Below are 14,272 nucleotides of genomic sequence, written 5' to 3'. Positions count from 1 at the left end.
CCTACAAACCATGGCTCCCAACAGTGCCCATTGCAAATGGAGAGAAATACATTGCTCACAAAGAGACCATCGAATTTAGGTGAAGGCATTTACCCTATACTTATGCCTTGGGTGACACAATAGATCATTGTAACCATGAATTATTTCCTTTGATGAAATGTGTACCAATGCTACCCTTTACTATGAACAGCGGTGCTAAAGACATACAGATCAGAAGTTCATACACATATTTCCCATAATCAATATATTTTACATTGGTACTAAATGCTACTTTTGTGGCACCATCTTTACAAGAGTTGAGGTCCTGCAGTAATTAAAGCATGTTATACAGAAGCTAGATTTCACAAATCAATGTCTGCAGATGTAATATAATATACCGTAAATCAGATTGGCAGAATCATCTTGTGATTTGAACCAAAACGTTTGATTAAAATCAAAGGGAAATTGCAACGAAAATTAAAGTGATAGTGTTTTAACAGGCCCAGACTTGATTCACATGTTTTTGATGTTCCTTTCAAGTATCATTATATATTTTATTATTCAAAACCTCAGAGCCTTTATAGTTGGATGTAGCCATTTGTTAATATTGAAAGTTGACTCCGTCTGCCTGGATGGTATGTCTGGGCTGTATTTGTAAAACACACACTGCTCTTCAACTATCCAGTTAAGAGGAGAAACCATGCCAGTTAAGAGAGACAGATGGGGCACAATGATGCCATCCTGTGGAGACAATACCAGCCATTTAAGTTTGACCTTGAATGCAAATTGTGAAGCTCAGCAAATAGGGCAATATAAATTTAAAGGAAAAAAGAGCTATCTAGTAATGAAAGTAGAGTCTGTATAAATGCTAACACTTAATTTTGGTTGATGTTTCCTTTAAACAGAAAATAGTATACCATACTAAATGCTACGTGCTAATATGAAACTCTTTAGCATACTGACAAGATCATGTGGTAATTAAACAAACAAAAAATAGGTAAAATGCTGCAAAAACTCACCCTGCACTTTGATTGAAAAGAAAACAATAGTTGTGGCTGAATTTTTTTATATGCAGTGCAACCTATGGTAAAGCATATGGCATTATTGTTTACTCATGTAACTAGCTATCTTCAAAGCCTTCTCTATAATGTGCATGGCAAATTGCAACACCTACATTTTTAGCACCAATCATTTCTTAAGGAACTTTCTCATGCTTATTTTAATTTTGCATCAATTGAGGGTACCTTGTAGTGTTAACCAACACTTTAGTATGCTTCATATGGAGAAAATTAAAAGTTGTAAATTTATGCAGTTTAGTTTTACTCTCCCAGCAATGCCAGCAGAATTTGATTTGGAATGCCTGGTGATTGTTAGCATAGTCAGTTGCTTAAACAGATAGAGAAGAAACATTCCTGATAAGTGAATAAAACATGGTGAAAAATCAATCTGGTTATTCACTTATCAGGAATCGACTGTAGTGGTAATACGCCGACTGCTTTTGTTATTCATCTCTGTTGTAGTTCACTACTTTTGCTGTGTTCTGTTCTCTTTTCTCATTCTTTAATGAACTCACCAGGGAATATCTTGGTTTGACCATGCAACATATACAATATTTAAAGGGAAAATGAAATCCTTACCAAATCTATGCACTGACTATCAAGAACACAATATTGGATGTGTCATATTTATTGAAGTATATGGTAATCAATGCCCTGAATAAAGTTTTAAAAAAATGGAATCACTGTTGTCTGTACAATTGATGCATTCATTGCACATACAAATCTATAATGTATTTATTGGTGAATCTTCAAGTCTGTTTTCTGTTCACACTGGAGCATATGCATGACTATAACATTTAGTTAATCATTGAAACAGCAGGAATTGTATTGAAGAATAAACTTGATTTCAAATATATTTAAATCAACAATTGGCAAATCTACAGTAGAAACAAATGTAGTCACTTTGTCCTGCACTCATTTTCTGTACTAAAACATGGAAATGAGTGGTCAGTACTGCACAGAAAGTACATCAAAGCTATCCTCAAGAATAATCAAGAAAGTAATTACTTGCTACAAAAGACACTCTTCAACAATCAGAGATTGTCTAACATGCAAATAATGTATTTCAGTTCCTCAGTTTCACAAATGACTCGTACCACAGAAAGTTAGATAACATGAATGGGGGTTGCACATTATCACTGAGTACTTGTTTCAGTTGTATCTTAAACCACTTCAGGGTAGCAAACTAGTATGTACTGGTGGCATTGGCACCAACAGAAGAGCCCTTAATATACTCCTTTAGGATGGAAGAAATACCGACCTTGCGTGAACAGTTGAAAGTCTGGCACCGGAACTGAATTTTAGCTGGATGCTGTTAGCATACTCCTAGAGTTGAATAGAAACAACTTGGTGAGCTCAACTTCTGGTTTATCATACAAATTAAAAATCACACAATGCAAAGGATCTTTCTGGATGCCTCAGTCCTCACATGGCCATGTTCAGTTCTATCACTTGAGAAATAGCAGACCTAGTTATGTGGGATGTTCATAATTGCTCATTCATTTTCTCATGAATCAAGAAAGATCTGATGATCAGTTGTATCTGGAGATACTGTCAGGTCTACCTCCGTATCACATTTTCTACAAACAATTCTGTTCTGTGGTCATGGAGTTCAAAAGCCCTCATTGAAAAGTAAGTGACAAATCTATTCGGACACTGTTAAAGTATCTCTACTGAACATTCCATAGAAAAATAACAAGTACAGACACAACAGAAGATTCTCAGCTATGTGATCTTACATACTACATATATTTAGAGGTGAATCATTAATAAAGAGTGAGTAGTCAGGAAGCCATGGTGACACAAGTCATTGATATTATTAAAAACTTGTAATGGAAGAAATGATCAATCAGTAGGGAAGCCAGTAGAAAAATCACAAGAAATATGAAAGCATACCAAATTTTTATAAATAGCCACAAATGTGTAGGCATTCTTTACTCCTGTTACCAGGATCAGAAGATAATTACCAATATGAGAGGAATAAAAAGAATTGGTTTTGGCTTTTAACATTACAGAAAGCACAATAATAACTGTCTCGGATGTACATGGATGACAGTAGTTATACCTCCACTCATGTAAATTCCAGATTTTAAGTGCCTAGAGCACAACATGATTCTGGATGCGCTTAACAATAACACATGCAGCCTACAATACATTGCAGGCTGTTTGGAGAATCTTTATTATGATTGCAGACAGAATTCAATTTTCAAATTAAGAGTACCTTGATAACCCAGAGTTGCAAATAGACTCATTACCTTCCCGTGCTGAAACTGTCACTCACTGTATGGCATTGGTACGCTCTGAACCTGATTACAGTATTAACCACCTCTGAGCTAAGTGAGGGAAGTCTCTATAGGCCTGCTGTAGAGAGACTGGAAAAAAAGTTTGTTTTATATTTTTAACAAGAAGTACAATGAACCTTTGTGTAGTTCTGCTGCTACTTGTTATAAATACAATATTTATAAAAGCTAGTGTCACTCTGCTACTACCTGTATCTTACTATTTATTTGCAAACACAAAAGTAAGCAAAATTCATATTTTTATCTTTGCAGTAACTTCCTGGGCAAAAGGTTTCTGGCTATTTCAACTACACTGGTGCAGCTGCCAATTCTAAGTTATGGCTTATTTATTCAACACTGATGTTTGTAACAAAGCCTACTTTTTTTTACAATTTATGTTCACGAATGGTGTTCTGCCTTTAAAGAAAAATCCTCTGGTTTGACTACCACAGAATTAAATGTGTAAGTCCCCTGCACATTAGACCTGCTGTCCAGAAATTGGAGATCAATGAAGTTGTTGTCTAAATTCAGTTTGAATAAGACATATTTCAAAGGCTTCGTAATGCTTTATCTGTTTTCTTAGCTCTGACATTACCCACTCCAGGTCTTTGATGACACTTAGGAAGTCAAAATAGAGTTTCACTCGGGGAAGGGGTTACTTGAAATTCTCACAAGTTAAAAATGTAGCTTTTTCAGACATCCTTCTTTTATTTTGCTTACTTCATATATTACTGTTATCTTTCAAGTTGTTTTCTTTCAATTGTCTGAACTAAGTTGCACTCTTCTAATGCATTCCAATGGAACGAAAACACATGGGTAAGTTGTGTAGCTATCACTTGTGGAAGCCAAACCCCCAATATTTACCTGTGCTGCAATATTTACATAATCCCAAAATACCTGGGTCCAATCAATAATTAAGTTCTAGTCTAAGGAAAAAAAATGTAGAAAAATTGATTAAAAAATCTCAAATAGGCAATACAGAAAAATTAAGACTGTATTGCCATAAAGGCTCAAATACAGAATACACAGTGAGAAATAATTCCTAGCCCAAATAAGCAGCAAAAGTCATAAAAACGATCTCTAGTAGAATATGAAGTCTAACAATAGTCAGAGTCACTTCGAACTGCCAGATTCACTAGGAACACCAACAGCATCTCTAGTAGAAAAAGGAAAGCCTCTGGCTCACCCCTAAAACCAGGGTTTTTTTTACACAATTTGCGCACGGATAATAATCTAGAAGTGCAAATTCAGAATGGCATGACTAGTGATAACACGTATTGAGCAAATCAGAATTGAGACTGTCACCAAAAATATTAGAGCACTGACTCATTTTTAAGGCAGAGGAAATCTTCCATTACTTTCCACAGTTCAACATAGTCCAGAGATGTACAATACAATATGATACATTTTCAGACAGACTCGTACATCAGTGTGTTTGCACGCCTGCATCGGAACTTCCAGTGGAAATGTCCTTCAGAATGATTCTTTGGGAACATGAAGAATGTTTCATTCACAGTACACACTGTCTAAGGAAAATAATCTGTGCGCTGTGAAAAGTATGAGGAGAGAAGGCACGCAGGGAGACATTGGTTTTGAGGGGTAATGTGCAGGAGCAAGAAGGACAAAACATGAGAAACAGCATACATTTTAATTAAATGGTGACTACAAAAATGTGGCATAGCCAAATTACATTTATAAACACACTTCTAAACCTTAAAAAAGATTGTTTTAAGAGCAAAATTATTGATTCATCGGTTATGACTATATTTACTATGAAATCATTAGCATTAAAAAATACTAACCGAAAAATATGCATTTTAGAAAACGTTTTAACACACTCATGCATTCTTTATTCAATTTGAATAAGTCACAATGTGATGGTGTCCAACCGTCTGTTGGACACCATCACATTGTGTCTCATCATGAGTCCTCTATGAATTTTAGTCCACTATATTTTTATAGCATAGGTATCATCTATACCTATGCTATATATGTATAGCATAGGTATCATCTATACCTATGCTAAAAAAATATATTGGGCTATAATTCATAGTGGACTTGTGATGGAGGCATACATATGTTACAGAAATCAATAGGTGGGCTATGATTTCTTAAGAGAAATGTGGAGTACAGTGAAACATTAGGAACTCTTATGCAAAGTTGGGTCTGATGTGGACAAATGAAGATGAGCCTGCTGGGTATCTATTAAGCAGTAGAGGCTGATGCCAGCCAGCTGAAATAGACGCAGTACTGGAAAGGTTCACTCTATATAGAACCCCATCTAGAGTTCAAATGAAATCAGCATGAAAACATCTCCGCTTTCTTATACAAGGTATAGTTAGACACTGCACACGAATATGTGAATATTTTTAATCTGGTTTGATAGGTAATTTAATTTGTCTAATATGTTTCAGCGCTATGAGGGACCTAGGAACAAGTTAATGATTTGACAAGGTATCTCAGTAGAAAGATTGCTTTGTCAAGAGAGCCCTAGCTGTTAATATAAGGTATCCAAAATCCATTATACTAACATTGCAAAGGCACAGGTATTTTTGTGGGATGACATATTTATAAATACCCCCTCAGTCCTGGTTATTCAAAAACCTCAAACAATAGTAACACATTCTCCTATTACTAATCTTAATCATGTATGAATTTCTAAAGGCTGCAAATTCGCCACTTTTTTGTACATAATGTTCCCCAGCATTTGCTGGCTTTATGTGCACATGCAGTTAAAACTCCCTTTAATGTTTTCGTCTCTAGCTGCTGATTTTTCGAGATGAAAAGTTCATTGCACTGATGAGTTTTCTTATTTAAATTGGAAGGGATTATGTGTGTGAGGCGATGTGAATCCAGGACTATTGCTCCAGAATATGGGATTCTTCTGTTTAATTCTTTAAACAAAGAGGTTTGAACTGCTGTGTGGATATACCATGCTCTTCGAACTTCAAATAAAAAATAGAAGTAACTATGTAGTGTGTGATCTCTCAGAAACATTCTAATGCAACACATTAAAGTGTATACTTCAGAAACATTTTTAGTCCTTATACATAATAGTGCCAGCAACATTGTTAGCTAGCAAAAGCCGCAGGGCGGACTAATGCTACTATTCTGCCAAAGCATAATCTTTGGGCCAAAATATAGAAAACTGTACAACACTAACATACTATTTATGACTCGGTCTTTCAAATGCTTAAGAAAGGAGACCAAACACTGTTACTGGTAGGACCCTCTGTTCTTACTTCCATAATGACACTTTCAAATTACTTGTTTGATGGGGGTCGTAACTGGCTAAGGCAAAACCTGGTAATGAGCAGTTTAGCCACACAAGGAAATATAATACTAATTACTTGCATTTGCTGAGAAGTCATCCACCTACTGCTCAATCAGTTTTGTGCTTACCTGGATGGAAATCTATAGGCAGCCATTAATAATCTTGAAGACTTGTTGCCTAAAGTGCACCACCCTGGGACAAAATGCACACAGATGAGACAGGTCAGCTGAGAGCGGCCCCATCTCGCACAACCATCCTTCACATTTTTAAACACAGATAAATCTTAAATTGAATTCAGTAACGTAATTTGATGACACATTATCACACTGAGTAATTGAATACAATACAGCAATTTCTCCAGACATAAAAGTCTATAGGCTATCTTGTGATCAACGCAAGATCTGATTGCTGGGCCCCAAAAACAATGACCTTTGCCATAAAGAGACCTCTTGAACTTTTTTTATTCTCTACTCCTGCAAAGCACGTTGTGCTCAAAGTTCCATCTAATCTCTTCCTTCGAGCTGTTCCTTCAACTAAATACATTCTAAAGGGCTCCATTTCTTGCAATCAAGCTGTGCTATGCCCTGAATGATTTCAGTTACCAGCCCCAAGCAGATCACACAGTAACCCCTTCCTCCTTGATGGGTCCACAGATTTGGTCATGCATTACTTCCTCTGAAGCCAGATCGGAACTGGTTGATAGGACATGATGTTAATAGGTGGTCTTAAATCAGTTCCTGTCCTGCTATATTCAGAGCAAAAGCCTCTTAGTTTCTTTTCTTTAATCTTCACTATTGGAATAGGTCGTCATTGTTGATGCTCCAAATAGGTTAACATTAAAGACGGGCAGCTTGCATAAGAAGGAGAGTCCTGAGCTCAAATAATCCGCCAAGACCATTAAGGAAATGTATGCACTACAAGGCTTCTTCCAGTTCTCAGATTGTAGATATATTAACAAATTAACCAGTACATAAAGTAAAATGATATTTAGCCAATTCTTTAATGAATTGAATAATGCAATGTGTCTTTAAAAAAGTAAATAACAGTAGCACACATGGCAATTGTCAAATTAAAAATCTATCCCTCGCTAAATAGCTAACAGTTCTCTCAAGTGCAATAGCAAAATCAGTTAACTTTTCCCAAATTGGGACATCTTATATAGCAAAACAATCAAAGTATTAGATTCCAATTAACCCTAAATATCACCTACTTGCACAAAAATGTCATTGGCTATTAACTCTGACCATTTAGCTTCTCAGAGGAAATAAACAAGAAATGAAGCATTGGCATTAACTTGCAAAAAATTTCTGCATGATCAAAACAACATATATTGCAACTGAGATACAGCACATACTATTATAATGTTTCAAAAATGCATCTCTTCGGTCAAGGAATCTAAAGAAAAATGTTAATTTGCACATGAAGAGACAGACTGTGGCAGCAGCTGACTTTCGATTTTCTGTAAGGCAATGAAAAACAATGCTCATATACAACATTTATACATTCGCTTTTCATAATGTAGCTTAGTGCAGCCTGGTTATGCTAACTGAATCAAACCTATGTTAAGTATTATTTTGTAATATAAAATTAATTTCTTACACAATATTTTAAAAATAATTCTCTATGGATTGAGGGTAGCTTATGGCCTTACAGCTCTACCTAAAAGGAGCTCAAGATTAAAGAATTTACTCGTGAGAGCCTCTCCAGGTACCAAGTAAAGTCCAGGCAAGCTAATACCCTTCTGTGAGGCTCACAAGTTGTTTTTAGTAGAGCCTACACAACATATACTCCAAAATATATTGTTTTGTAATTGAATTTATATAGCGTTTACTAGCCCTGATGAGACATTGAAGCACTTGATGCTGGGCGGGATGCTGCTCCTAAAAGTTAGTGATTGGTTCATTAGGTATTGGTTGTTGCGATTAAAATTCTGCAGTTAAGGAAGTATTCTAACAGTTTACTTCAGATTTTTGTGGTACATTCAATTAATAGGATTTAGGTGTGATCATTAGATTTGGTTGAGGTGGTGCGTGTGTTCACGCAGATAGTTGGCAGGATTAATAGCTGAGCTACAGGAGATTAGACATTACTAGGTTGCAGGTGTATAAGTTTCCCCAGAAGGAGAGGTTGTGATCTTTGAAATGAGGTGTGGAAAGTTAGCAGAAATTCAATAATAGAGATTAAGGCAAACATGCCTGTGATTTAGAGTAGACTGTACTCAGAGATGTGAGGTATGCATGCTGGCTATATAGGCCAGTGTTGCAGGGATTCTGCACATACACAGAATCATGTACAGGATTATGGGACCTTGGTGTATAGGGGCTGTGCCTTCCAACCGCCTTAGTACCCACGAGCCCAGGACCGACTATAGTGTCTCACTCGCTCTCCTACACAAACAAGGAGAATAAAATGATTAGACAACCCAGAACACAACACTCCCGGATCTCTCAGGAATCGTGGTAACAAGACACTCCTTTTCGCTCACACTCTCGCTCTTGTCCACAATAAGATCTGAGCGAGACACGAATACAGTTTAAAATGTTTATTTTAACTAACGTGCTCTAACATGCGGTATACGTGCCACAACAAGCAGGAAAATGCATTACAGTAAAACAGTTAGCATTGCAGCCAGTCCATACATTATGAAGGGAGATGTCATTGTATAAAGACAATGGAGAAAGGACTACAGTGCCTAACCTCCCTCCCACTGGTAAGAATGAGTATTATTTATATAAAAGAAGATCGCTGGGTTTTGTTAGCATACCCCATACCTTAGAGCATAGATGGGATTTTTACATCGAAGCTGGGTGTTGCTCTTCTCACTAGAAAGGTCCCCTTCCATGTGTGTGTCACCTAAACATGCCTCCCCATAATATCAAGGTATGAGTCTCCAGCCGCAGCTACAGTGGCATGTTTTGTCTAGATGCTAGGGCCTGACCAGAACAGAATAAAAAGGCGCATTGTTTATCGACCTTGCTCACACTGTTCAGACTAAACTCCAGTAACCGGCAGAGAATGAAAACAGCAGACAGTTCTCATGTGAAAGGTATAAGCAGAGTCTTGCAACAATAACGTTATGTAGTAACGTGCGCAAAAGCAGCATCATGGTTGCACGAGCCATGCTAACTTAGTGATGTCGACAATGTCCTATCAGCCACGTGACACCCTCCCCTTGGCCAGGTCGCAGCATATAGCCAAACAGAATGCAGTATTAAGCAGAGACAAAGGCGCCAGTGAAAAGGCAAAATCAGCGCAAAAATGTTTAACGTCGGTTTCACTTGATGTTCTAGCCACCTGCAATTCGAAGGTCTCTCGAGCTGAAGTAAGAGCGTCTTCTTGTTGAAACAATAGCGCTCTGAGTCTGCTTAGTTTATTGAAGTCTGTTTTCAAAGTGGGAATGGAAGGCCACAGTGAACTATCTACACTCCCGCGTGGGGGCGGAAAAAGCACATTGCTGCAACAAGTAACACGATGGGAAGCCGTTACTATATACGGAATGCCAGCCTATAAACCACAGCAGTTGTGGTTATTTAGGATAAGATAACTCCCATTAGAAAGCAAAGTTAACGTGGGAACAATTGAAGGGACAGGTGTTCCTTTTAGAAAACAGGCCAAATTGGGCACCCATACGTTGCAAGTGCTGTGAAGTTGAACTTGTGTGCAAACTAAAGCATGTCCCACTGTAGAATCACAGTTCTCCCCTGTCATGAAAACTTCCTTATGTTCACGTAGACAGTGAAATGAAAACGGTAACGACCACAATTTGTGCAGGAAATTACTACCAAGGGGTTCAAACCGACCAATTGGATAATGTCTCAAACGTGCAGCAAATTGAAAGAGGGAAATGGGCAAAGAAATAACCACGTGTATTAACCATACTGAGGAATCAGTCTGTGCTATTGAGAACAGTCGCTGATCTAGTTTCTCAATTTGTAATAGTGTGTATGTCGAATCTTTCATAGACATACGCTTTTGTTTATCCGTTAAATTAAAGGGCAAAAACAGGGCAGTAGAGTTTAAATAATCCCAAGGCACTTTCCAATTTTTCAATGTTTGCAATGCCCAGCCGAATTGCATTACAGAGCGCAATTGATTTTGACCATGATACAATACAGACACATTCTGCAAAATGTCAATAACAAATTAAACAATATTGTCCAAAGTGTAAATACGAGAAGACAAATTATTAATGCTGTTGTCGACCACACCTGAAACCTTACGTAAATTGTATTGATAAACTTGTCACAATCTGAAAGCTGCTTCCATTTGGGACAGTGTCCAGATTTCAGTATAAGCCGCATATGCAAAACGTTGCGGGCGAGTGGATTTTAGACCTAAAAGGAAATCTGCCAAATCAATGTCACCAGATAATGTTGTTTCACAGATGACAAAGTAGACTGTCCCAACCATTGTTGACATATTTTACCCACAGAATAGGTAATAACCGAATGTGAGTGTGGGAAACGTGGATCTGGTCTACTGTGAGTAAATCCACTGGATACATTTGAGAAACGCAACTGGCAAGCATTAGTATTGAGGAGCCATATTATCCAGCCCAAGGGATTAATAGTGGAGGAGTTAAGGGTACCATTTTGGGTCATACTGTTTAATGGAGCTAACGTATAATTTGTATACTGGTGCCAGTCGTCATAGGCTGCTAAAGACGGGAAAGAGGGAGAATTTAAATGTTTCGCTGTAGCTAAACCAAAACATAGTCTGTTGTACAGTCTGATTCAGGAATATCAGCTGTGAGGGTATCAAACATGCACGATGCAATGATTCAGTTCCTTGCACTTGCCAGTCTCTGGTACCCCATATCGATTTAAAATTGATCGTGTCCCTCCAATAATCATAACCCTTCAAGGATAAATTGGCATTGAAAGTCGAAGAATCGAGGGCAAGATGGCGGCCGGTCACTCGGCTGTGTGAGCCGACGCTGTGAGCTCCCCTGGCTAATTTCACCCATATAAGTGACCGCTATGATGAAATGAAATGAGCGGAAGGCAGTGTATAGCTCAAAACTGTATTCTTTAGGGCTATGTTGTGCCATCTGTTTAAGCTTTGCGGAAAATCATCGATTATAATACCTCAGCTGCTCCCAGCTTGGCTCAGCGTACCTCAGACACTCTGGTGTACCCACGCCGTAATGGCCCCGAAGGCGCCGCCCAAGATGCCGAAGACCCGCGCTGTCACTGCACAAGCGGCGAGCCCGGGGAAGCCCTCAGCGGAAAAGATTTGCAGACCGCCCGCGGAGCGGAGGTGATGGCGGCGGGAGCCTCGGGTCGGATTCAGGCGGCCGGTGTTGGAGCCGGCAAAACGAAGCAGACGCTCCCCTCGATCTTCAAGCTGCAAGCGGGGAAATCTGGAAGATTGGCAACTCCGGTGAGCATGGGCTCTGGTAAGCGCGAGCAGATGGCAAACGGGAAAGCTCGGAATGAGCTTAACGTGGCAGACTTGAAGGCAGGCTCACCCACCAGCATAGAGGCTCCCAATGGAGATCTCTCAGTCCCGGCCCCTGAGTGTAACATTTCTCCTCATGTTGAGCAGGCTGGGGGTGATGTATTGGCCCAGTTGACGTTCCGTCCAAGGAGCAATATGTTATACGATTGAGCTAGTGGAAACTTTTACGAGACAGCTCCCAAAGAGAATAATGCACTCCATACCATGGCACCTTTCCCGACCAATGGAATTATGGGAGATGTAGTTCATCTCTCTTCTGTAGTGCCCAAGGGGGCTCGGTTAAGCCAATTGAATATGGAAGCACTCAGTAAGGATATTGATGTGGTAAGAACTGAGGCTCAACAATCTAGCTTACAGACCCTTGTCGATGGCAGCGGTTCAAGCAAAGAGATGGAAGGGGCAGACACATTCTATTCTATGTCAGACCATACAGGGTCCTCAGAGGATGAAGATCTTGACAAAGAGTGGACGGATGACGATAGTGATTTAACCGACTGGCAGTTTGTGGGAGCACAAAAGGCTGAACACTTATCCGGAGGTGAGGGAACTGTTCGGAAATCTGCAAGACCTAAATCATTCGGTCAAGGGGGGCCGGTTTCCAATAAGACATCTGGCCTAACGGAGTCAGCAGGATCAATGGTATGGGATTATTCATTCTCTACCCAGCCTGGCCCTACCGCCGATGTTTCCAAACCTATTGATGGTGTTCAAGGGCCTCCTGTAGAGATAACGCTATCAACCATCTACCAGACTATTATGGCCCATAGAGAAGAGGCGCGCCAGGAGAGCTCTCGGATACAGGGAGCATGTCGCAAGATGCAGAACTCAATCTGGAGAGTTGCCAAAACATGCTCGGATATAGCGTCAAGAATTGTAGAGGCTGAGGAAAGGATCTCTGCCTTGGAAAATGACCTGGCAATACAAAAGGGTCTTACGGATATGGTCAAGGCACAAAGGGACGATATGATCTAGAAGTTAACGGATTTGGAAAATAGAGCCAGGAGGAATCATTTAAGAATCTTAGGTATCCCAGAAGGCAGAGATGGGTCTGTTCCCAGGCAGTTTGTTGTCGAGCTTTTCTCGGAAGCATTCCCGGATTTGAAACAATGGGATTGGCAGTCGGAGGTCCAGAGGGCACATCGCTTGCCTTTCAAGCTGAAGCAGAAGTCAGGGTCAGTTATGGACAAGCCTCGGGCTATATTGATCTGCCTAAATAACTTCCTAGCAAGAGAGGGTATTTACGACCTAGCAAGACCAGATAGGAAGAGAGTTGGGAAAGGCTGTGAGTTTTTTGTCAGACCAGATTTTTGTCAAGCAACAGTTGAGCGGAGGTGGCAGCTCCGCCAGTCAATAGCGGCGTTCCAAGCGAAGGAGGCGCAAGCTTTTTTGCTTTTTCCATCAAAGCTGAAAATAATCTACCAGGGTCAGACTAGATTCTTCCTATCTGAAATCCAGGCAAAGGAATTTTTGAATGCTATGTAGGTTTATGATGTTTCTTTATGGTCGGTCATCACAGGGGGTCACTATCCTTTGCAGGCACAGAAGGGAGGGGGTGTTTTTCTTCATTGGCTGGTGTTGATGTTTCATTTGTTTATCTTGAATCTCCCTTGCTGGCTTTTTTCAATTTTTTCTTGTCTGGCTAAGATGGGTGGAAGGATCTAGGGGAGAGCGATGGGCAGCCTGCTCATTTAACCATCACAAGGACCTAGGTCCTGTTGCCTTGTAAGGGGGGTGTAGTTCAGGGGTGGGGGCAGGGTCGGAGGGACTGGGTTGGGGGATTGAATCGGTCTCAAGGGCGGAGGGGAAGGGGGGCTCTGGTGTTTGGACTTTGGGGTTACGTAGTCATGACAAGCATAATGTTAGTGATGAGGTTGTTACAAATTGAATGAATAAAAAGGAGGGTGTTTTTATAGCAGTATTCAGGGATAAATTGAGCTTGGGATATATGCTTTGCTTAAATGGTGCAGGGTAGGCTGCGTATAGCTACATGGAATATCTGTGGCCTGAATGATGGCAAGAAGCGGGCGCTGTTATCTAAAGTTCTGCAAGCTATGCAACTGGATATTCTGTGCCTACAAGAGACGCACGTGCCATGGGGTAAGCGGGAGTGTCTGAAATTCCCGGGGTTTGATTTAGTAGCCTGTGCAAAACAGTTTTCAATGATCAGAGGTGTGGCTATATTGATAAGGCGCGGGGTTGGAGTCTGCAAAATAGCAAAGGTG

This window comes from Triturus cristatus, chromosome 4_1 (assembly GCF_964204655.1).
Source record: "Triturus cristatus chromosome 4_1, aTriCri1.1, whole genome shotgun sequence".
Taxonomy (NCBI): domain Eukaryota; kingdom Metazoa; phylum Chordata; class Amphibia; order Caudata; family Salamandridae; genus Triturus; species Triturus cristatus.
Note: the sequence above shows the minus strand (reverse complement) of the source record.